We start from the raw sequence: 23,181 nt of genomic DNA, 5'->3' as shown, positions 1-23,181 counted from the left end.
GTTTATATAGTTTACCTATTGAATGTGACACCTTACTAATACTTACTATGAAAAATTGCAGTTTGGAAGAACACAAACTGCCCAACTAACCTTTCGCCCACTACCCATATAAAGTAAAATATATGTAATTAATTAATTTCATTTAAATTTGTAACAAAATGTTAATAGATACGTATATATGTACCATCAATATTATATGAATGTTCAGGAAAGTTTCACCAATTACCTTCGAACAGAATCGCCGCCTCTCATGTGCAAAACTCAACTACATATATCAAAAGAGGTAGTCACTTGTTTTAGAACCTTTTAAAGATGTTCGTGCTTCAAACTTATAACTATTGATATTCACCAACTTGAACCGAAACTCGTCCAAAAGTGTAGAAACTGGTACACGAGTTTGAACTTAGCTGCTATCGCTTACGAATCGATCTAGTTAGATTATCCGTGCTTTAAGTTCAATATAAACCTTAATCACTTCACATTACGATCGTTTTAATGTATAATAGGTATATAGGCTGATTATGGGATGATGCGTTTGAATGAGTTAATCATTCATCAGTTGAGACATTCATAGTAGAATTAATAGTAATGTTATGTTTAATTTTAGTAACTATTCCGAATTCACATTCGCTTAATGTTTGAAGTTTCGCTTAATAAATGAAGGGCATAATTTTTTTCAGCGATGTTTAAAAATAAAAGTGTAATAAAGTTCTGACTATATCATCCTAGATATCAAATACATGGGAACTTTCATTACGCAACTGACGTTGAACGCAACGGAACGTTGAGCGTTTGTCCTAAGTACATAATTAAATAAAATAGTAAAGTTTAAAAATATATAACATGAATTAAAACTTTTGAAAGTGTAATGTGTACATATAACATGAATTGAAACTTTTTGGAAGTGCAACAGTGTTTAATATGTAATAAAAAATGAGTACGGAAAACGAGATAATAATCAACGAAGTTCTCTGTTATATATCAAATCGCATTGATGTAATTGATGAACAAGCGATTACTCAAATATGTACAAATAGTTTTTCTGAAAAAGAAATAGAAAATGCTAAAGCCGTTATCTGTGAAAATTTGGGAACACGGATTACAACACGAAAAGGGGACTCAAGGTCTGTGAAAAATGTTCAAGATATAATTAAAACGCTGAAGGAAACAGAACCTGACCACCTACCTATTTTTGTGGCAAGAGATCTGCATAAAATTCCACCGGTCACTTTTGACCACTTGGATGTCACCAAGATTTTAAAAGAGTTAACGTCACTAAAAACTGAAGTTACGCAAATGAAGATGAACTTAATTACGAAAAGCGAAATAACTGAAATGCAAAACGACATGGTCTCCATTAAAATGAAACTCTGTGAGCAACACAAGCCTACTCAACAATCAGATGTTGTGGAAGATCAACATTCCGATTATGGTGGTAGACAGGAAAAGATACAGAAGAAGGTACCCTCATCCCATTCGACAAATATTCAAACGACCGCGACGGATGTATTATGCACAAAGGAATCGGTCGAGTCGAGGATAGTAGATACAAAGGTAAAGGCGAGTACACATACTTCCTCATATCGAGACGTTGTTGCTGCTCCGCGAGAAAACAATAATAGAAATGACAGTGATGGGTTTCAATTAGTCACTAAGAGGAAAAAAAATACTCAGAGAAATATGCGCGGTAAAGGGCACGCGGACGATTTATTACAAGCTGTTCCTACTACATCAGCGTTATATATATCTCGAGTTCGTTGCGAAATTTCCGCGGATAAATTAGAGGAATACATTAAAAAAAAGGGGGAAAGTGTGATTAAAATTGACTATTTAAAATCATTCAATAATCAAACAAATTTTAATACATTTGTAGTAACGATAGAAGCGCACAAATTGAATATATTTTTAAACGAAGAATTTTGGCCGCCTGGTATAGTGTATAGAAAATTTATTTATAAAAATAAAACCCATGGAAGTAATAAACGAACGCATCTATCTTCAAAATAATAATAAAAAAAATGGCTACTAACATAAGAATATCTTCATTCAATTGTAAATCGGCAAAGAGATCTATAGAACATATCCGTCAGCTTTGTCACCTTTCGGATATCGTTGCGCTTCAGGAGACGTGGCTCATGCCACACGACCTTGGCTTTTTATCTGAAATTGACGAAGATTTCCTTTATCATGGAATTTCAGGTGTAAATGCTTCCGAGGGCATTTTAAAGGGTAGACCATATGGTGGCGTGGCTCTTTTATGGAGGAAGAATCTTTTTCAACAAACGAATATTATTGATACAGCCGAAGAAAATTCCCGTGTAGTTGCAATTAAGTTTAAGATAAATAATTTATTCTTTATTGCGATGAGTGTGTACATGCCCTGTGATTGCAGCGATAACTTAACGGAATTTACAAGTACGCTTAGCGCGATGAGCGCGGTTGTCGAAAGCTGTGATGTGCAAATGGTTTATATGCTAGGCGATTACAATGCTCATCCAGACTCTTTGTTTGGACGGGAACTTGGGGCTTTCTGTGAGGAGATGGACTGGCGCTGCTCTGACATTGATATGTTGGATATGCAATCGACGTTTACGTTTATAAGTGATGTGCATGGGTCAGTGAAGTGGTTAGATCACTGTGTCTGTACAATATCAGCCTCGCGCACTATTGTAAAATGTGAAATCCTTTATGATGTATCATGGTCTGACCATTTACCTTTACGGTTGTGCTGTAAGTTTGACATGAATATTCCGCCACCCAAAATCATTATGAGTGATAAGTATGCGCCTAATAAAATAAATTGGGGTAATAGATCCCTACAACAAATTAAATCCTATGCCAAATTTTGTGAAAGTAAATTAAAAGATACAGAATTAAAATTAGATTGTCAAAATTGTAGTTCGTATTGTTCAAATAAAACACATATAAGTCTTATAATATCAGAATATAATAGAATAATTGACATTTTGCAGCAAGCCGCCATATATACATATATAAATAAGAAACAATGTAGGAATAAATGTATTTTGAAGTGGAATACTCATGTCAAGAAATACCACAAAGAAGCTAGGGCGTATTTTAAACTATGGATTATAGCTAATAAGCCTCGTAATGGTGAATTGTATCAATTGATGCGGTCGTCAAGAAATAGGTTTCGATCCGCTTTAAGAAAGTGTCAAATGGGTCAAGAACAATCCAAATATGATTTATTAGCAAAGTATCACACTAATAAAAATTTTGTAAAATTTTGGCGTATCACAAATTCATGTAACGGGACTAGGTCTATCCCTAGTACTATCGGTTGTGAAAGTAATTGTACGAAAATCGCAAATAACTTTAAAATGCATTTTCATGTTGATTCATTAGCGGTGAACAATTTATATTCTGGAATTAATTTTTGTAAACAGGTAGATTTTGTAATTAAGGATGTTGATGTAGTAAGGTCATTTAGAAGTGTTAAGAGAGGTAAATCCTCTGGCCATGATAAGTTAAATATTGAACATTTAATGTATGCGGGACCCTCTCTGATCACAGTATTAACTACTTTGTTTAATTATTTTATAAAACATAACGTATTGCCATTGGAATTTATGAGGACAACAGTTGTCCCTATAATCAAAAACAAAATGGGTGATCATTCAGATGTTAATAATTATAGACCAGTATCTTTAGCAACTGTATTCTCAAAAGTATTTGAACAGATTTTACTACCATCTTTAGAAAATAAAATAAAACTTAATGATAGACAGTTTGGATTTAGGCCTAATGTTTCTACTGATTTGGCTATATTTTCTTTAAAAAATTGTATTGCTTATTACACAGAAAGAAAAACATCAGTTTATGCATGCTTTCTCGATTTAAGTAAAGCGTTTGACCGTGTGGTGTATGATAAATTATGGGGCAAGTTGCAAAGGTCTGGTGTGTCAGATAGCATTATTCGCATTTTGAGGTTTTGGTATCAAAATCAACAGAATGTAGTAAAATGGCAAAATTCACTCTCAGATACCTACGTTCTAAATTGTGGAGTAAGACAGGGTGGTTTAACCTCTCCTTTGTTGTTTAATTTGTACATTAATGACCTGATTGAGGAACTGAGTGCGACTCATGTCGGATGTCATATAGGAGGATTTAACATTAATAACCTGAGCTATGCAGATGACATGGTTCTCCTCAGTCCCTCAATCAGAGGACTCAGGGTGTTGGTGGGAATCTGTCAGAAATATGCAAGTGAACATGGGTTACTTTATAATGAAAAAAAAAGCAATGTTTTAGTGTTTCGGTCGGGGCGAGGTCCTGACAACGTCCCTCCGATATATCTTAATGAAACAGAGTTGGTTAATGTAAATAAATTTAAATATTTAGGGCATTTCGTTACCAGCACTCTGAGTGATGACGAGGATATAGAGAGGGAGAGAAGAAATCTATCAGTTAGGGCAAACATGATAATAAGGAGATTTAAAAAATGTAGTAGGAATGTCAAAAAGCTATTGTTCACAACCTACTGTCAGTCATTTTATACAAGTAGCTTATGGGTGAAGCATACACGAAAAACAATGAACACATTTAGAGTACAATATAATAATGCATTCAGGATGTTCATGGGATTGCCACGTTTTTGTAGTGCATCTCATATGTTTGTATTATACAGAGTAGATGATTTTTATGCTATAATAAGGAAAAAAATTTTTTCAATTAGGGATAGAATTAATAAAAATGATAATAGTATTTTAAAAGTTCTCAATAATGTACATAATTTTATCAACAAGAAATGGCTTGTAACTCTTAAATCTAAAAATAAGTATATGTAGTTTTATTAACACTAGAATAAGTACTACTAACAATATATGGGCAATGCTGCCTGATACAAATAAAGAAATAAAAAAAAAAAATAAAAATAAATATCATCGTAAATATTTTTGTTCGACAACTCATATATTATTCAGCAATACGTAATAAAATGAAATGTTAAAACCAACATGTCACCAATTTTAACGCACAAAAAATATTATCTTAAATTCTTATCGATTTTGATAATAAAACTTGCCTTTAAATTAATTTGCACTTGATTTATTATAGGTTAAATGTTCATATTAAACGCATTATTGCATATTCAATAATGTAATTTTCACGTTGCCTCGCTGAATTGTAATTATATTTAAAGGTTGTCGCACACTAAACACTCTTACATATCACTAATTACTGGAAAAAAAACAACATAATAAGAACGCCTTAACAGGCGTACTTTTTATGTTGTTTTTTACTAAAATTAGTTATATTGTTGCTTTTCATACAAATAGAACAAACCAAACATCATTAAAATACGCACATACTTGTAGTGTAAGACAACTTTCTTTTGCATAAATGCTAAAAATAACAAAATGTATTTAAAAAACATTTGTTGAACTTCAATCAGTGTCAAAATAAGGCTAAGGATAGACGAAACGTGAACATTATTCTTTGAGCATCTTTCCTCCTTATTCACTTAACGATATCCGACGTATTTATTACGTTAAGGAATTACGGTAAGGTTTTTAAGATAATTACCTAATGTACCTTACCTGTCGAACATCAAGATAGAGAAAAAAATATTTAAATATTTTCTATCATGTTTATCTTATGACTTATTATATCTTGATACAACAAAGCTTAATTAATTAACTATATCAATTTTTGAAACTATTAAACACACTTTATTAATTTGCTATTTAGCTTACAATCATCGCAGTAAACTATCAAGATTGTATGTTATTGTACATGCCGTACGAGTAAATGTACTAAGATAAATAAGAACAATTTATATTAATTTATTTTGATAATAATTATTTATTTTCACACCTACAGTTCAGTGTACGCTATGCTTTATCTCTCACGTTTATGCTGTATACAATACTCGCGTTTATGTTAATAACCTCACCACCTGGACTCGCCCTAATGTACTCGTACAATATGCAAATTTATTGGAAGTCTTGACTCCATTTATCAATATTAATAAATACGTAATATTATAAGAGAAGCTTATAATTTATTTTGAGTATGCAAAGTATTTCTTATATAACGCAAGTACTGTTTGAAATGAAAATAGTCTTGAATTTTATGCAGCAGTAGAACATTATTTATTTAAGTAAGTAAACTTACATAAAAAATGTACTAGTTCAGAGAGCGTACTACAGTATTCAGGAATATATGGACGATAAAGACCCATGGAGGGTTGTCGCGTAAAAACCACAGGACAGTTCTTTGGCATATTATGTAGTTAGATATAAGTTACATAATATTATGTAAATTTATTAACATTATTTTAAAAGAGCAACTATGGAGTTTCTTGCCGATTCTTCTCCATAGATACTGCTTTCCGAATCGGTGGTAAATGTTAAAAATACTATGTAATGACGATTCGAAAGTGCTACTAAATAGTAGTCTAATTGAATAAATGAATGTTTGAGTTTGAGTTTGAGTTTAAAAGCAGTCAAGAATAGCACAGAACGGTGAACAATACACAATTCCTTACTTATAAACAATATTATTAAAACTTAAAGTAATGCCTCTATTGTTTATACCCTGTCGAATCATTGGAAAGTGAAACAAGCATTAGTATGAACAAATTAATCCATTTCAATATAAATTATAAAATGAAGGCTAAATAAATTAATAAACCTAAATCTCTATTTAGGGTTACGGCTACAAATGGATTTGCTACGGTAGACCGGCTACGGACACCTGCTACGAATTACCGTAGAACGCTCGTAGCAAGTGCTTTAGTATTTGCGTAGCATGCTCGATACGAGCGAACAATCTTAATGGAAATTGTTCTAGAAATGCTATTATTAGTCCATTGAATAAAAAGTTCTAGAGTGCGTGAGTTAGTAACGTAAGATGTTTCTTCGGAAACATGTCAAGAGTCCCTAGGTAATAAACATACTAAAACCCCGGGCCACTAGGAGGAGCCCCGGAGTGGGGGGAGGGGGAAAATGGGTCCATTTTTTCATTTTTCGCTTAAATCTCAAAAACGGTACATGTTAGAGAAAAACTTTCAAGGAAAAGTTGAAAGGCCATAAAATTATCTACAAGTTGTACCTGAATCATTTTTTCCTATATCCTACCGTTTCTGAGTTATACGCAGTAAAACATGATTTTGGCTCAAACAATTTCCACATCAATCGATCAAAAAATATTTCTTTCTTCCAAAAAACTCAAAAGTGCAACTTGTGACCGGTACTGATAGATTGCTCTTAATTAGGTCTATAATTGGTAAAATAAACACATTCCTCCATGGAAGCCTTTAGGAGGAATCGATTGTCAAAATATTATATTATGGTAGTTTGAGTTACTGAACTTGATCTTTTTATTTTTTTCTTCCAAAAAACTCATAAGTGCAACTTGTGACCGGTACAGATAGATTTCTCATAATTGGGTCTATCATTGATAAAAATACCAGATTCCAACACGGAGGCGTTTACGGGGAATTGAATTTTATTAGGGTAGTTACGATACTTGAACTTTTTATTTTTTTTCTCCAAAAAAACTCAAAAGTGCAACTTGTGACCGATACTGATAGATTGCTCTTAATTAGGTCTATAATTAGTAAAATAAACACATTCCTCCATGGAAGCCTTTAGGAGGAATCGATTTTCAAAATACTATATTAGGGTAGTTTGAGTTACTGAACTTGATCTTTTTATTTTTTTCTTCCAAAAAACTCAAAAGTGCAACTTGTGACTGGTACTGTTAGATTGCTCTTAATTAGGTCTATAATTGGTAAAATAAACACATTCCTCCATGGAAGCCTTTAGGAGGAATCGATTGTCAAAATACTATATTAGGGTAGTTTGAGTTACTGAACTTGATCTTTTTATTTTTTTCTTCCAAAAAACTCAAAAGTGCAACTTGTGACCGGTACAGATAGATTGCTCATAATTAGGTCTATCATTGATAAAAATACTAGATTCCACCATGGAGGCGTTTACGGGGAATTGAATTTTATTAGGGTAGATACGATACTTGAACTTTTTATTTTTTTTCTTCCAAAAAAACTCAAAAGTGCAACTTGTGACCGGTACCGATAGATTGCTCATAATTAGGTCTATCATTGATAAAAAAACCAGATTCCACCATGGAGGCCTTTAGGAGGTATTGAATTTTATTAGGGTAGTTACGATACATGAACTTTTTAACTAACTACCCTAATAAAATTCAATTCCCCGTAAACGCCTCCATGGTGGAATCTGGTATTTTTATCAATGATGGACCTAATTATGAGCAATCTATCTGTACCGGTCACAAGTTGCACTTTTGAGCTTTTTGGAAGAAAAAAATAAAAAGTTCATGTATCGTAACTACCCTGATAAAATTCAATTCCCCGTAAACGCCTCCGTGGTGGAATCTGGTATTTTTAGCAATGATAGACCTAATTATGAGCAATCTATTTGTACCGGTCACAAGTTGCATTTTTGAGTTTTTTGGAAGAAAAAAATAAAAAGATCAAGTTCAGTAACTCAAACTGCCCTAATATAATATTTTGACAATCGATTCCTCCTAAAGGCTTCCATGGAGGAATGTGTTTATTTTACCAATTATAGAACTAATTAAGAGCAATCTATCAGTACTGGTCACAAGTTGCACATTTGAGTTTTTTGGAAGAAAGAAATATTTTTTGATCGATTGATGTTGAAATTGTTTGAGCCAAAATCATGTTTTACTGCGTATAACTCAGAAACGGTAGGATATAGGAAAAAATGATTCAGGTACAACTTGTAGATAATTTTATGGCCTTTCAATTTTTCCTTGAAAGTTTTTCTCTAACATGTACCGTTTTTGAGATTTAAGCGAAAAATGAAAAAATGGACCCATTTCCCCCCTCCCCCCACTCCGGGGCTCCTCCTAGTGGCCCGGGGTTTTAGTATGTTTATTACCTAGGGACTCTTGACATGTTTCCGAAGAAACATCTTACGTTACTAACTCACGCACTCTAGACCCCCCTTGGAGGGACTCATTCAATGGACTATATTTATTGTTTTAATTTATTTGTTTGTGTAAAGTAAAATAAATATTGTTTTGTAAAATATTATGTTATCTTGTATAAATACAAGAGATATCAGTAACGAGAATATAGACCATCATTGATAATGTTATACTTAGTAATGACTCTTAAACAAAACTAGACCAATAATATATTAATTATTTCGGATTCCAATAGAGAATCTAATAATGTCTCATATACTCAAAAGTACTTAGTACTATACAATATGAAAATAGGACAGTTATATAATTTAGTTCAACGTATATAGCTGTGGTAATGGTAATATTACCCGACAATAAAAGTATCCAACCGAAAATCTGAATTACTAATTACAAAAAAATATTTACGCAGTGGAATGTATACTCTATGTATTCCATATATGGTCTATTTCCGTTTGAGGATGTGGATAGAAATTAAGGGATGTTATTTTACAGTAATTGTTTTATGTGTACATTTGTACGTTTTGAGAGTTATTGTATAATTTCAACTGTGTATTCCTGAGTTGAAAGGGTAGTTTATAATAATGTGTATTTAACTAGCGACCCATAATCACAAAACCTAACATCTAACTTGTATACCCTGAAGCGATAGGAAGAATATTATTTGAAAATATGAAATATAAGACAATCATACTATAATATTATAAATGCGAAAGTTTGTGAGGATGGATGTGTATGTTTGTTACTCTTTCACCCAAATACTAAAAAACCGATTACTATGAAATTTAGCACACATATAGATGCTTAGATTAAAACATAGGATAGATTTTATCCCGGAAATCCCACGGGATCGGGAACTATGCGGGTTTTTCTTTGAAAACGCGGGCGAAGCCGCGGACGAAAAGCTAGTAGTTTATATTTTTCAAATTATCGTTCGCCAGAAGTACAGTGTAGTAAAAGCTCTGTATATTTTTATTAACCTATTGTTTATTTCGATGTCAAAACAAACAACATGAAAAAAGTTTAAAGAGGCGAAAGTGAAAAGGGAACAGGGAGGAAGGACAGTTATTTAATCATTGAAAAGTTTGTATTATTTATTTATGCCCAAGTGTAACTTTTGTGTTTTATATACAGTTATCTACTTGAGAATAAGTTGTTTTTTTCATAATTTGACGCGAATTTTGTATCTGTTGCTTTAATTTCAATAAATACCAAAGATTTTCAGTAAACCTCAAGATTGTAGACATGAAAACCAAGGAATAAAAAACAGCCATAATTAAGGGTACAATTAAACAGCAATATTGGAAAACTTGAACCATCATAAAACTAAAATATTACCTGTCAAAGAAAATTGTTAAAAGCAAGAATATCGCTTACACAATTAAATCTTATTTCAAAGACCGCGAAGGATGTTTATTCGTTCATTGTGACTGTTTTGATAAAACACTTTTTTATAAAGTTTATTTACAGAGTAGATTAAGGTAGAGAATTTTGGGAAAATTAATATGAAAGGTAAACATTTTGGTTTATTTAAATTGGACAGCCTTGATTTGAAAGGATGCTGCGGATAATGTTAGTAAAGCCGCCGAACATTAATTTTATGTCAAATTATCAGTTGTATTATCTTCTTTAATAAACAACTACTACTAATAGATTAATTCTAGACAAAGCCGTTTTAAAATGTATACCTACAGATGAGATAGAATAACTTATTATAATTAAGTAATCATAGTAAAATATAATAATGTCACTTGAAATAAATCTCAATAAATCAATAAAACAAAGCATCTATATACCATTACTCTATGCAGATTATGAATGTTTTAGCCATAAACCTATAAAAATAAGCCTCGTCTAGAAAAATAATAAACATCATATTACCAGACTTGGTATTGTCTGAAATCTTATTACGTTATGAATGTAAAGTGATACTTAAACGAATTGCTTCTTCAATGAAGGATTTCTTAGAATCATGATTCTTTTGGTATACCGTAGCCTGAGGGAGCCAAGGGTATACGAATTTGGAGCGAATGATTCTGGAAATAAGTTGAAATTATGACATTTGCAGAAACGTAATAAAAGTTGAAGTTAGGTTAGTTTGTAAGTATACAAATTATTAAGATTATAACAAATTACAAATTATTATTATACTGGGGGGGCAAGTATCTCGCCTTGCGGCGGTGTTGTGAACAACTCCGGCTGAGTGGCCAGACGGCCGGAGTCTAGGGCGACTGAGTGAGGAACCTACGGACTATCCGAGCGTTGTCCAGCAGGACTGCCCGCTGTATCCCCACTGTCATGGGCTTCACCGGTAAATCCAACCTCCTTAAATATTGTTTATTTTTATACTTATTATTATAATAAGTATTGTTTGTTATAGTAGTGTAAAAATTGTGTGTGAAATATAGTGTCCTTTTTGTTCCCTAGGTGAATTAAAATTGAAGTTAAGTTAAGAAATATGTATAATTGCATAGTAGTGTAGTTTGTATGAAGTGCCGTTTCCTTTCTGTTCCTTGTCAGAAGGTGATTAATTTCATCTGGCCTGTGGGGGGAGGTGATGAATTACACCTTTGCTACTTTGATAGATTTTTTAAAAGCAACTATGTGAAGTGGTACATTTTCTATTTCCATTCTCTATTATTTTCAATAACTTTTGTATTAAAATTAATAAGCCAAAAAAAGAATAATAAACCGTAATAGCAGTGGGCAGATTAGTTTTTTAACAAAAACGTTTCTATAAATATACTTCTCAATTAATATTTGGGTATTCATTTATATCAACGGGCGGAAATTTTATTATTTTTTTCCTAATGTTAGAATTAATTTACGACCCAAAAGAAACATTAATATCTACACTATTCAAAGATGTTGTTCTCGTTTTTGTTATTTCGCTCTCAAAATGAAGAGAGCAAATCGATTTTCTATTGTTACTTATAAACTTCAATTAGAACAATTTTCCGAAGAAATTATTTGTTCAAGGACTATTATTATATCGTTTGAAAGTCCTTAGTTTTCCAATATCTTTGTTCGCTACACTCATGTAAATACACACATTAATTTGCTTTAAAATGCTATATTTAAACCAATTCTTAGTTCTAACAGCGTAGATATCTTTAATAGTTTACAAAGTAACACATATTTAAATATTTTATAGGTTACATCAGTTTATCTAGGCCGCCTATAAAATATATCTGACTTTGAGCTGACAGTGAAAGTACGCCAAACATTGCTAGTCATCCAAAATGGAGCTACTTCTTAAATTTTACTGTACTTTGTAATATAATTTTTAATATTTGACTTATAACTAATATCTACAATATATCAACAGTAACAACTTCTAATAGAATTTCACGATCTCACAGCAGTGACGCAACTCAAGTAAACTTTCGTAATTAACGAATATTAGTGTTACACATATGAATTATATCTGTACGTATTACTTCTACTGCCTGTTTATAATTGTTAGTGTATGAGTGAGATATCGAGTCCAGGAGATTACCATGATGCCTTGTAGCATTATTATTTACAATGTAGAATAGTAATGGCGCTAGACGACCTTTATAGCGCTGTCATTTTTTCAAACTGGATTAAACACTACTTGCTATAAGACATCATGATAACTCCCCTAGATTCAGAAATGAAAAATCTATGACTGATAGGATATAGAATAGAGATATATAAATTTTTAAAAAAGATAGGTAATGCATACAACCACTAATAAGGAGCTACACAGTCTTGAGAAAGATCTTTCACATAAGATTAAGTGACAGACAGGTTACCGGTATACGTGAATAAATAATAATCTAGAAATTTCCATAAATTTCAGGTAATCCAGCCCAGGCTAAGACAAATTGTATGCGGGAATTATAAAGCTTGTATACACGAACATTTATGTAAGGCTCCGTGCCAATTGAGATGGAGATACACCTTTGCCCGTGCTAGACAAAGACGGTCTATATAAATAATTCATAGTTTGAGATTTGCTGCATAAATGTCGTCATTTCAGCTTCAGAATAATGACGTATTTATGTTTTATTCATAGAGTGACAGTAACTTGCGCTAGTGTTTGATCCACTACCATTGTGGAAAGCTATTATTATTAGTGACTTTTCCCGTGCCTTTACTGATTTTCACTGCACCGTATTGCTTGACAAAGCTTTCTCTTTGAGATTCCTCATCCTTTTTTTTGTGTGGCCTCTCTCGATGTTAGCCAGAAGGGCTTCTACATCTTACGCGGACGCATTCCTCATCCCAAGTCCCAACCTAATCATATTCTCTTATTTTAGATATTTAATCAAGAAAACACGTAATATGTTGTTTTGAATTTAATGCGACATTTTGTCATGTCATGTTCAGAAAAACATTGCTATTAATTGCAAAAGTTACTTGCCAGATCCTGCCTGTTGAAATTAGTTTTGAAACAAGTGGGACCTAAATGTATACAATTTTAATATACTAGATTAATGTTCTATTTCTAGTTGCAGTATAAAATACACTTTTTAGTTTAACTTGCATTATAATTTATAATACAATAGATACAAAACAAAGTTAAATATATAACTAGAACCGAGGTAACGAAGTTTGAGAGATTTCAAAATGTGATTAGCAAATACAGCGGGAAGCTGCGGGGACAGGAATTAGATTAGATACAGTTTGCAAACTACAATATTGAATGCCGGTACCTTAATAGATACGGCTAGTATAACGCCCGCGGCGTTGCGTATAATTATTGTTTTAACGTTTAACTAAATTTGAAACCTGTTTTTACGATTCATGTGTATTTCAAAGTACTAAAGATTTGTTTTATTATTATTTAATTAAAATAATTGGAACGAAGTTCCTTATCGCACGTTGTGAAAGGGGGCTAGACGGAAAAAATTCTTACGAAAAGTTGTCACGACACTTTTTGCTAGAGTTGTAAGCCGTGCGGCGTGCGCGTGGTTCTCTGTCTGTCTCACTTCGTTCCATCCGGATGTCCCTTGACATCGCTCAAGTTTTTATTAATTGAGAAGCTCTATTTAAAAACAACGACCTGAGATCTAAATTTTATCAAAAGCTCTGCAGTACTTATAGCGTAATTTAGCAACACATACTAACTTTTATACACATTATTCTTAACATCTATACTGATATTATAAAGCTGAAGAGTTTGTTTGTATGAACGCGCTTATCTCAGGAACTACTGGTCCGATTTGAAAAATTATTTCGGTGTTAGATAGCCCATTTATCGAGGCTATACAGGGTGTAATCGTTAAGTGTGCACAGGCGATTTTTCCGTAAGTATTACAGATAACAAAAAACTTTAAACTGATATCGAAAGTACTTAACCTAATGAGTAAAATGGCCGTAATAAATTTTTAAAAATAAATCGAGAAATATCAAAAAAATTATCTTTAAACCCTCCCATACATTAAGTATGAAATATGAATATCCCGTACACATTTAATATGAAAGATTTTTAGCTTTCTTTTTCTTTTTTGGTTTTCTTCTTTAATTACTTCGCAAATTTGAAGTGGCATTTTCCACACTTTTTCCGGACATTTTCACGCATTTTCCGGATATTTTCCGGGGATTTTCCGAGCATTTTCCGGGCATTTTCCAGGCATTTTCCACGCTTTTCCCCGGACATTTCCACGCATTTTCCGGATATTTTCCAGACATTTCCCTGGCATTTTCCGGTTATTTTCCGGGATTTTCCAGACATTTTCCGGGAATTTCCCAGGCATTTTCCGGGGATTTTCCGAGCATTTCCCGGGGATTTTCCGGATGTTGCCCAGACATTTTCCGGACATTTCCCTGGCATTTTCCGGGAATTTTCCACGCATTTCCCAGGCATTTTCCGGACATTTCTCATGCATTTTCCGGGGATTTTCCGGATATTTTCCGGGAATTTTCCAGACATTTTCCGGACATTTCCCTGACATAGCCTGTAAATGTCTGGAAAATTCCCGGGAAATGCTCGGAAAATCTCCGGAAAATGTCTGGAAAATCCCCGGGAAATGCCAGGGAAATGTCCAAAAAATGTCTGGAAAACGTCCGGAAAATCCCCGGGAAATGCTCGGAAAATTCCCGGAAAAAGCCTGGGAAATTCCCAGAAAATAACCGGAAAATGCCTGGGAAATGCTCGGAAAATGCGTGGAAATTTCAGGAAAAACCGTGGAAAATCCCTGGAAAATGCCAGGAAAATATCCGGAAAATGCGTGAAAATGTCCGGAAAATATCCGGTAAATGCGTGAAAATGTCCGGAAAATATCCGGAAAATGCCTGGAAAATGCCTGAGAAATGTCCGGAAAATGCCTGGGAAATGCGTGGAAAATCCCCGGAAAATGCCAGGGAAATGTCCGGAAAATGTCTGGGCAACATCCGGAAAATCCCCGGGAAATGCTCGGAAAATCCCCGGAAAATGCCTGGGAAATTCCCGGAAAATGTCTGGAAAATCCCGGAAAATAACCGGAAAATGCCAGGGAAATGTCTGGAAAATATCCGGAAAATGCGTGGAAATGTCCGGAAAAAGCGTGGAAAATGCCTGGAAAATGCCCGGAAAATGCTCGGAAAATCCCCGGAAAATATCCGGAAAATGCGTGAAAATGTCCGGAAAAAGCGTGGAAAATGCCACTTCAAATTTGCGAAGTAATTAAAGCAGAAAACCAAAAAAGAAAAAGAAAGCTAAAATCTTTCATATTAAATGTATACGGGATATTCATATTTCATACTTAATGTATGGGAGGGTTTAAAGATAATTTTTTTGATATTTCTCGATTTATTTTTAAAAATTTATTACGGCCATTTTACTCATTAGGTTAAGTACTTTCGATATCAGTTTAAAGTTTTTTGTTATCTGTAATACTTACGGAAAAATCGCCTGTGCACACTTAACGATTACACCCTGTATATCATCACCCTAAGACCAAGAGAAGCGGAGCAATGCGGGTGAAACTGCGGGACACAGCTAGTTATTTTATATTATACCTGTTTCGTACTAATTAGCAGTTAAAATTCGTAAAAATGCACTTGAACTGTGAACTTCTGATATACGAGTGTACACTAATTGCACACAGGATTTAAATAGCAACGGACCGATATATTTTAGGGCTGCCAACGATAAAGTTTTAAATCATTATTAATCTGTCCCATAAATCTCGTATAAATGCACTCGATGCCAGCTGGAAACTTTAAAGCGCGAGTTAGTGGAACTGTATATTTTTTTTAATTATGATTTTTTGTACTAGTCGCTCGCCTGGGGTTAACTACGAATAGTAAAAACTTCGTTCAAACTTATTTTCTCTTTCACTGGCTATGTAAAAAGTTGCAATGGATAAAAGCTTTGTAAAAGAACCACATTTTTCTTATCTTTAAAAATTTCTCTAAAATCAGACTGAAGTTTACGTTTTGCTTAAATAAAAAACATTATTACTCAGAGGCTTTAAACTTTTAAGGTATATGTCAACTGTAATTACTGAAAAGGCAATGCATAATTTAATATTTTTATACGACATAATGCACCTGCATTTTGACAACCCTAGCTAGCCACTTCACACAACGCGGCCGTTTCTATAGAGGAAGCAATTACAGCGTACACAGGCTAGAGGTTCTTTGAAATACTTCTTTATGACTTCTGGTCTCCTGGTACTTTCATGAAATTTTATTGGAATACTTGGACGTACTTTATTTATGACGTAATAAAAGGAACATTATCAAATACATACAGACAGAAGAAAACTAATTTAATGGCTAATAAATAAGTGTGATGAAAATAACTATTTTATATCAAGAAATACCACATTAATTTGTCACTTAGTATTAACAAAAAATAACCTTTCTTACATTACCTTTCGTGTATACGAATAGACAATATTCGTTTCTATTTTCTTCAATCTCATAAAAAAGCTCTTGATAAACATAACAATCAAATAGATGATAGACTTTCGAAATAGGGCTTTTCGACGAATCTGATTGATGTTTTAAGTTTTAACATTTTCAGCCGTACATATAAAAACTTGCTTATTCAAACCTTATGCAATGCATAGATATGATAAGAATAAATAAAGAATAAGGATGTCATAATTTCTTACAAATAAATTTGGAATAACGTCGATGTATCTATGCTCACGCTATGCAATAGGCGCGAAGCGGCAACGTCGCAATTCATTCACAAAATTATGAAAAACATTGAAATTGTCTACGGTTAAGCCTTGGTGCTGTCATTTTGCTGACGCTCGTTTGACTTCGTCGAATTTGTTGTGAAGTTTCATCATACGATGTTCTGTTTATTTATTTTTTAAATATTTATTGGAAATAATTTAAATATATCATTAAATATGCAAGCAAATGAAAGAGAACGCTATCCAATATCTGGAGAACAGAAGATAAACCCACCTTGAGATAGAGAGTTGCCAAATAACTGGTACTCAAAACATACAACTCCAGGCTTAGAAGATTTATATTTTCAACGAAAGTGTATATTATTGTGATAAGTTTAGAAATAAGTTTTATGTATGTATGGTTTGGCGCATGTTGTATTTATAAATAAATCATTATAAATATCAAAAGGGTTTTTCATAATTTCGTATATTTTGACATTTCATACAAAATTTTCCATTTCAATAGGTACGTAATGAAATTATTAATTTGCTCAACTTTTTCTACTTCTCGTATTACTCTCATTGCTATTATCTCAAATTTAGGCTGAAAATTGCTTCTAAAACTTGTAAAACACAGCACAATGTACTAAAAGATATGTTATAACTCGGTTATGTCAGACTTATACTAGGGTGGTAGCCGTAATAAGGACGGAATAGCATTAGTATGAATATTTATTACGAAGTTATACTAGGTTACATTTATTTCGTGTTTATTTGTATGATTTTTCCTTATTCTTAGTTTATTCTTTGCATAAAATGTTATAACTCGTTTATTTGTACGGCTGTTTATGTTTTGATTATAGATGCATACAATGCTCATAAAAATTAAAAACTACTAAACTTCCAAAACTAATCCTGATCAAACTCACACAACACCTACAAAGCAATCAAACCGGTATAAACGTGCCGGCTCTAAATTAAAAACCATTCTGAAACCTAGCCTTTGTTCACATTTTAACGAATCCAACTATAATTTCAAAGCGAAATTTTCAAGTTTTCGTCAATTACTGACCTACATAGCAGCGCTCCATACAAAACGGTGAAACGGCGCGACTCCAGTTAAATAACAGCTTTTTTAAGCGCAGGTTACAATTCTGAATGTAAAGTAGCTGTTTCACTTTTATACGGTAACATAAAGACGTATTTGAATTACTCGCTGCAGAGGTTCCTAATTGATGATTAAACAAATGAACATTGAATCAAATATCTTGTGTGAAATAGGACCTTTAATGAATCGTTAGCTAGAGGGATTTTTTTCTATTAAGGTATAGGTTAGCTGTACGCACCGACTTCGCCTTAAATCCTTTCAGCAGAACTTGTTATATAAGTGCAGTGGTGTAAATAACATAAAATATAGGTAATAGGTATGCATGTTTTTTTTTAACTCAGACAAAATAAGTTCAATAATTTAAAGTAAACCTACCATATATTATGTATATAAAAACATACAAATATATTCATTCGGGTTATTTAACTCTTGTTACTCGATTTAAATATTATTATTATCGCATTTTATTGAAGTTCTATAAATCAAAATAACGATAATAAAATGTAAATATTCATTTATTTAAATATCCAGTATCTCATTGCTTAGTATTCTCTTATCTGAAAACATTGAAAGAAAAAACTTTACTCGATTTAAATACGGTTTATTTGGAGAAATAATTCGATTCAGGAGGTTTTAATAGCGTTTGGTTTTTTTTTTTTATTTAAAAGTAACGATTTTTCACTAGCTTATTACGGTATGTACTTATGCGGATTTTCGTGATATATGCGTATTTTAAAATTACGTTTATGTTTGTTTGTTAAAAACGCGCATCATGAGTAATTTCTTTATATTCCTTCATAATTGAGATATCTAAACTAATATTATAAAGAGGAAACCTTTGTTTTTTGTATGTTTGTATTGAATAGGCTCAAAAACTACTGGGCGATTTCAAAATTTATTTTACCATTACTTAGAGGGATTCTTCCGAATAGTCTATATTTCATCGCGGAAAACGTAAATATGTACCACGGGCGAAGCCGGGGCGGACCGCTGGTAGATAATAAAATATATCCATTACTAAATTAGAATATACGCTAACAAAAAATATAAGAAGAGCTATAAATATATCAAGATTCAAATCCCTTAAGAAATACTTTATAACCAGAATAATGGCAAAAGAATGTGATCCCAGGATAAGCTTTATATACCTACTGATTTGGGAAGTGAATTTAAATATATGCTTTTAACATTATTGTTTTTAGTATGTTTGTTTTTCTTTTTCTCTCAAAATACGGAAATGTTTATTGAAAATGTAAATATAAATGTTTATTCATGATGTTGTCATATAAATGTTTAATTTTGTAATCATAATTTGGGAAATTACAGACGTACCTACCTACTTAAGTAGTAGTAGAAATGATTAGGTATAGAGCTCTTATAGAGCTATGCTTTTTGTATGGACATAATATCCTTGACTTGCTATTAAAATAAACAATAAGTACCTAATTATCGGAATTTGAAAGTTCATCCGAATCAGTACAGCGTTTCGTGTGTGAAAACACAAACAACAATATTAATATTACACCCTTATACAAATTATGTTGGTTGCATGGATATTGAAAAATAAATAAATTAGGAATAGGTACATATTGGCATAATACAATATATATTCTAGAAATATTGGTCGCATAATTCAGATTATTTATGTATGTACCTAACAGTCATTTCCACAGATCAAAAATAATAACGGAGTTTTTTTTTTCATAATCACTGAACCGAGAAGACTATTTGTACTAGGAAATCAGCAAAACAAGGATATCGACATTTAACATACAGAAAATTATACATAGACATGCACTATAGAGTTTGCTCTCTAAATAATAGACACATCACACAGACAGCAATATGGTAATGGCACTGCATAAATCTTTCGTCCAGCATCACTCGACATTCTTATAAACATGAGTATTGTTTCATTTGTATTCAAAGGCATATCTAGAAAATATAGATATTTTTTCTCGTTAAAATGGTTTTATTTCTCTAGTTTAGGCTTTGAATGTTTATAATAATTATAAAAAAAAATAAGGAGGCATCATTTGTATTGACATAATATAAATTAAATATATTTAAATTTAAATTTCGAATTCAATTTATAACCAATCAAACAATAAAATATGTAATTTTTATTCATATAACGCACACTAAAATCGTTAAGATAATTAAAGTAAAAGCAATTAAAGCGTAACAGCTGAACAACTCTTCAAAAATTAATTTTTCATTTGAAAGTTGCACCAAAAAGACTCTTCATAAGCAAAAACATTCATAAATTTTAAATGCTGGAACTCACCTGACGCTCTATCAGCGATGCGAACACACTATTTTTAATTAATTCTCTATTTGAGCACTAACCTTTTTTCATTCAATAAAAATACAGATTGTACAACGTTAAAGCTAATGTTTTTCACACGATCGTTCTATAATCGAATAAAATTCGATTGTTTAAAATTGGAATTGGGGGAATATAGTCTCCCGCCCGACCGTTACCGAACGACTGAAATGTGAAATGGAACGTGCTTGAAACGGGCGGGAGAGCACAGTCTATACTCCCTTAATGTTGCCAGAGTCATAAATATAATCTCCTTGACATGTGTTACAGGAATAAAGAAATATGTTGAGTATAGATGAATTCTTTTTTGTATTATTAAATAAATTTTAAATGAGATATTTTACATTCACATTTTAATTAATTAAATCAAATAAATAAATAATGTTAGTTAATTGTCTTTTCATTCGTTTTATACATAAATACTCATTATATTATGTAACTATTGGTTTTTGATGCGTTTTTGTATAAAATTAATTTATATCAACTCCGTCTTGGAAACATATTATTTATGATTTGCTCATTTTTGCAAAATTTTCATAACTTAAAGTTTTGCATATTATTCATTGTTTTCTTTTGTTGAGTTCGGCAGAGGTACTCTCCGTATTTCATTAATAAAATAAATAAATAAAATAATAAAGAAACGTATTCAAGTAGGTACATTTTAACAAAATGATCGAATCTATTCATTATTTTCATTAGAATTCACACGATGAAAGTTTATATCAATATAATATTATCATCACGCACCAAATTATAAAAGATAAGGATAAGCCAATTTTCAAAATTTTACGGTGTGACTGAGTAAAAGTTTAAATTTGTATCGCATTTTCAAGGCGAACGCACGTTCACATTTTATTTCACATATTATAGTAATGTCAAAAACTCCCCACAATCGGGGAGAACTCCCTAAAAATTTTCCCGCGACCCCGAGTCTTTGTGCGGTTCGCAAGCCAACTGTGAACATCACATTTCGCAACTCTGCAACATTTTATCTCTCACTCGCACCCACACAGGATCGTATGTCCATCCCACTCGCATGTTTGAAAATTATTAGCGAAATGGATTAAATATTCATTAAGCACGGCTACAAATCTATATTTAAATACATATTTATAACGTATTATTGTAAGATTAATGTATAGTGGGTGACAAAAACTTTTTTAGTAATGCATCATCCATAAATATTAATTACGGATCTTTTTGCTGCACAAAATTATGTATATGCAAGTAAAAAACATTATTGTTTTGATCTTGTTTTTGGTGATTATTAAAACAAACTGCACTTTAAAATATGATAACAGAATGATGTTATTTTATAAAGCATGCTAGTCATCCTAGAAACATCCAGGTACTTAAGCTCAAGATAATAATATATTATGCTGTGTTAACCATCTCTGTCCAAACTTTCATAATAAATGCATTCAACAGTTTTTGAATAAACGTAACAAACGTCTTGCTTTATTCTCAGTTTTCAGTTTTATACGGAAATGAAATTTAATTGAAATCTATATTAATATTATAAAGCTTAAGAGTTTGTTTGTTTGAACGAGCTGAGATGAACTGAGATCTCAGGAAATACTGGTGCGATTTGAAAAAAATTTTCGGCGCTATAAAGCCTATTTATCGAGGAAAGCTATAGGCTATATATCACTACATTATTAAGACCAACAGGAAAAGAGCCACGCGGGTGAAACTGCGAAGCGCAGCTAGTATTTAATAATGATATTATGTATACAGTATACGTATCTAGACATAATAAATCTGTAGAAGGGTCAATTCTGTACATTGAAAATATTGAAAAAATAAATAGCAGGGGGTGTTACTGGATCGATACCAAACCCAAATATGTGATTAAAAAATTTTTTGTCTGTCTGTCTGTCTGTCTGTATGTGAAGGCATCACGTAAAAACTAACGGTTCGATTTCGATGAAACTTGGTATAATTATACCTTATTATCCTGGGCATAAAATAGGATACTTTTTATCCCGGAAAAATACGTAGAAATAAATAAATCTTAATTTTTCCGCGCGGACGGAGTCGCGGGCGGAAGCTAGTATGTACTATAAATGCAAGCGCAACCCATTATATACTAGATATTGTTATGTATAAACCTAAACTTAAATCCTAAAGTTAAGACTACGCTTATTCGAAAAGGCCTTTCATCGCCGTAATACATGGTATACTTATAATACAAATTTAACTGCTTCGTTGTTTCATCAAAAGCATTATAGTCTGAAAAGTCGGGTCATATTGTGTTATAAAGTCTTTGTAATACCTTGTTAGCAGCTAGGGTTTGAAATTATACTCGGATTATGGTAATCGGCTCACTCCTTATACACTAGCGGTCCGCCCCGGCTTCGCCCGTGGTACCTACATGTTTAAACTATCCTATCTCTCAAGTTGGATTGAACTGCACATGGTGTGCGAATTTTATTATATAATTATAATATATTATATAATCGGTTAAGTGGTTTAGGAGCCCATTGAGGACAAACATTGTGACACGAGATTTATATATATTATAATTTATAAGATAAGATAAGATTAGTTGACGTCTTCGTGATATGTATTATGATATTTCATGATATAAAGCTTTATTTTGCGCACATCAAATACGAGAACTATTTTGAATACGTATAGGTAGGTATCGTTACAATATGGTTATAATACTTGGTAGTTCAATTATAATAGCAGTATTCTGTATTCAATGT

General features: G+C 32.3%; 1 protein-coding gene across 3 annotated transcripts in view; it reads right to left on the bottom strand.

Moving 5' to 3' along the window:
- The window catches only part of Dpp10 (Dipeptidyl peptidase 10), a 119,405-nt gene extending 98,784 nt beyond the window's left edge, over positions 1 to 20,621 (bottom strand). For all 3 annotated transcript variants that reach the window (XM_089710953.1, XM_089710952.1, XM_089710954.1), the window contains exon 1: positions 20,432 to 20,621. The gene's annotated coding sequence lies outside the window, so the exon portion shown is untranslated. The remainder of the gene's footprint in view (positions 1 to 20,431) is intronic.
- Positions 20,622 to 23,181: the final 2,560 nt, after the last annotated feature.

This window comes from Colias philodice, chromosome 25 (genome assembly GCF_061535455.1).
Source record: "Colias philodice isolate Cphi_HAF_F1 chromosome 25, ilColPhil1 Martin Lab GWU primary, whole genome shotgun sequence".
In the NCBI taxonomy this organism is placed as follows: Eukaryota; Metazoa; Arthropoda; class Insecta; order Lepidoptera; family Pieridae; genus Colias; species Colias philodice.
Note: the sequence above shows the minus strand (reverse complement) of the source record. Positions and strands in the feature narration are given on the sequence as shown.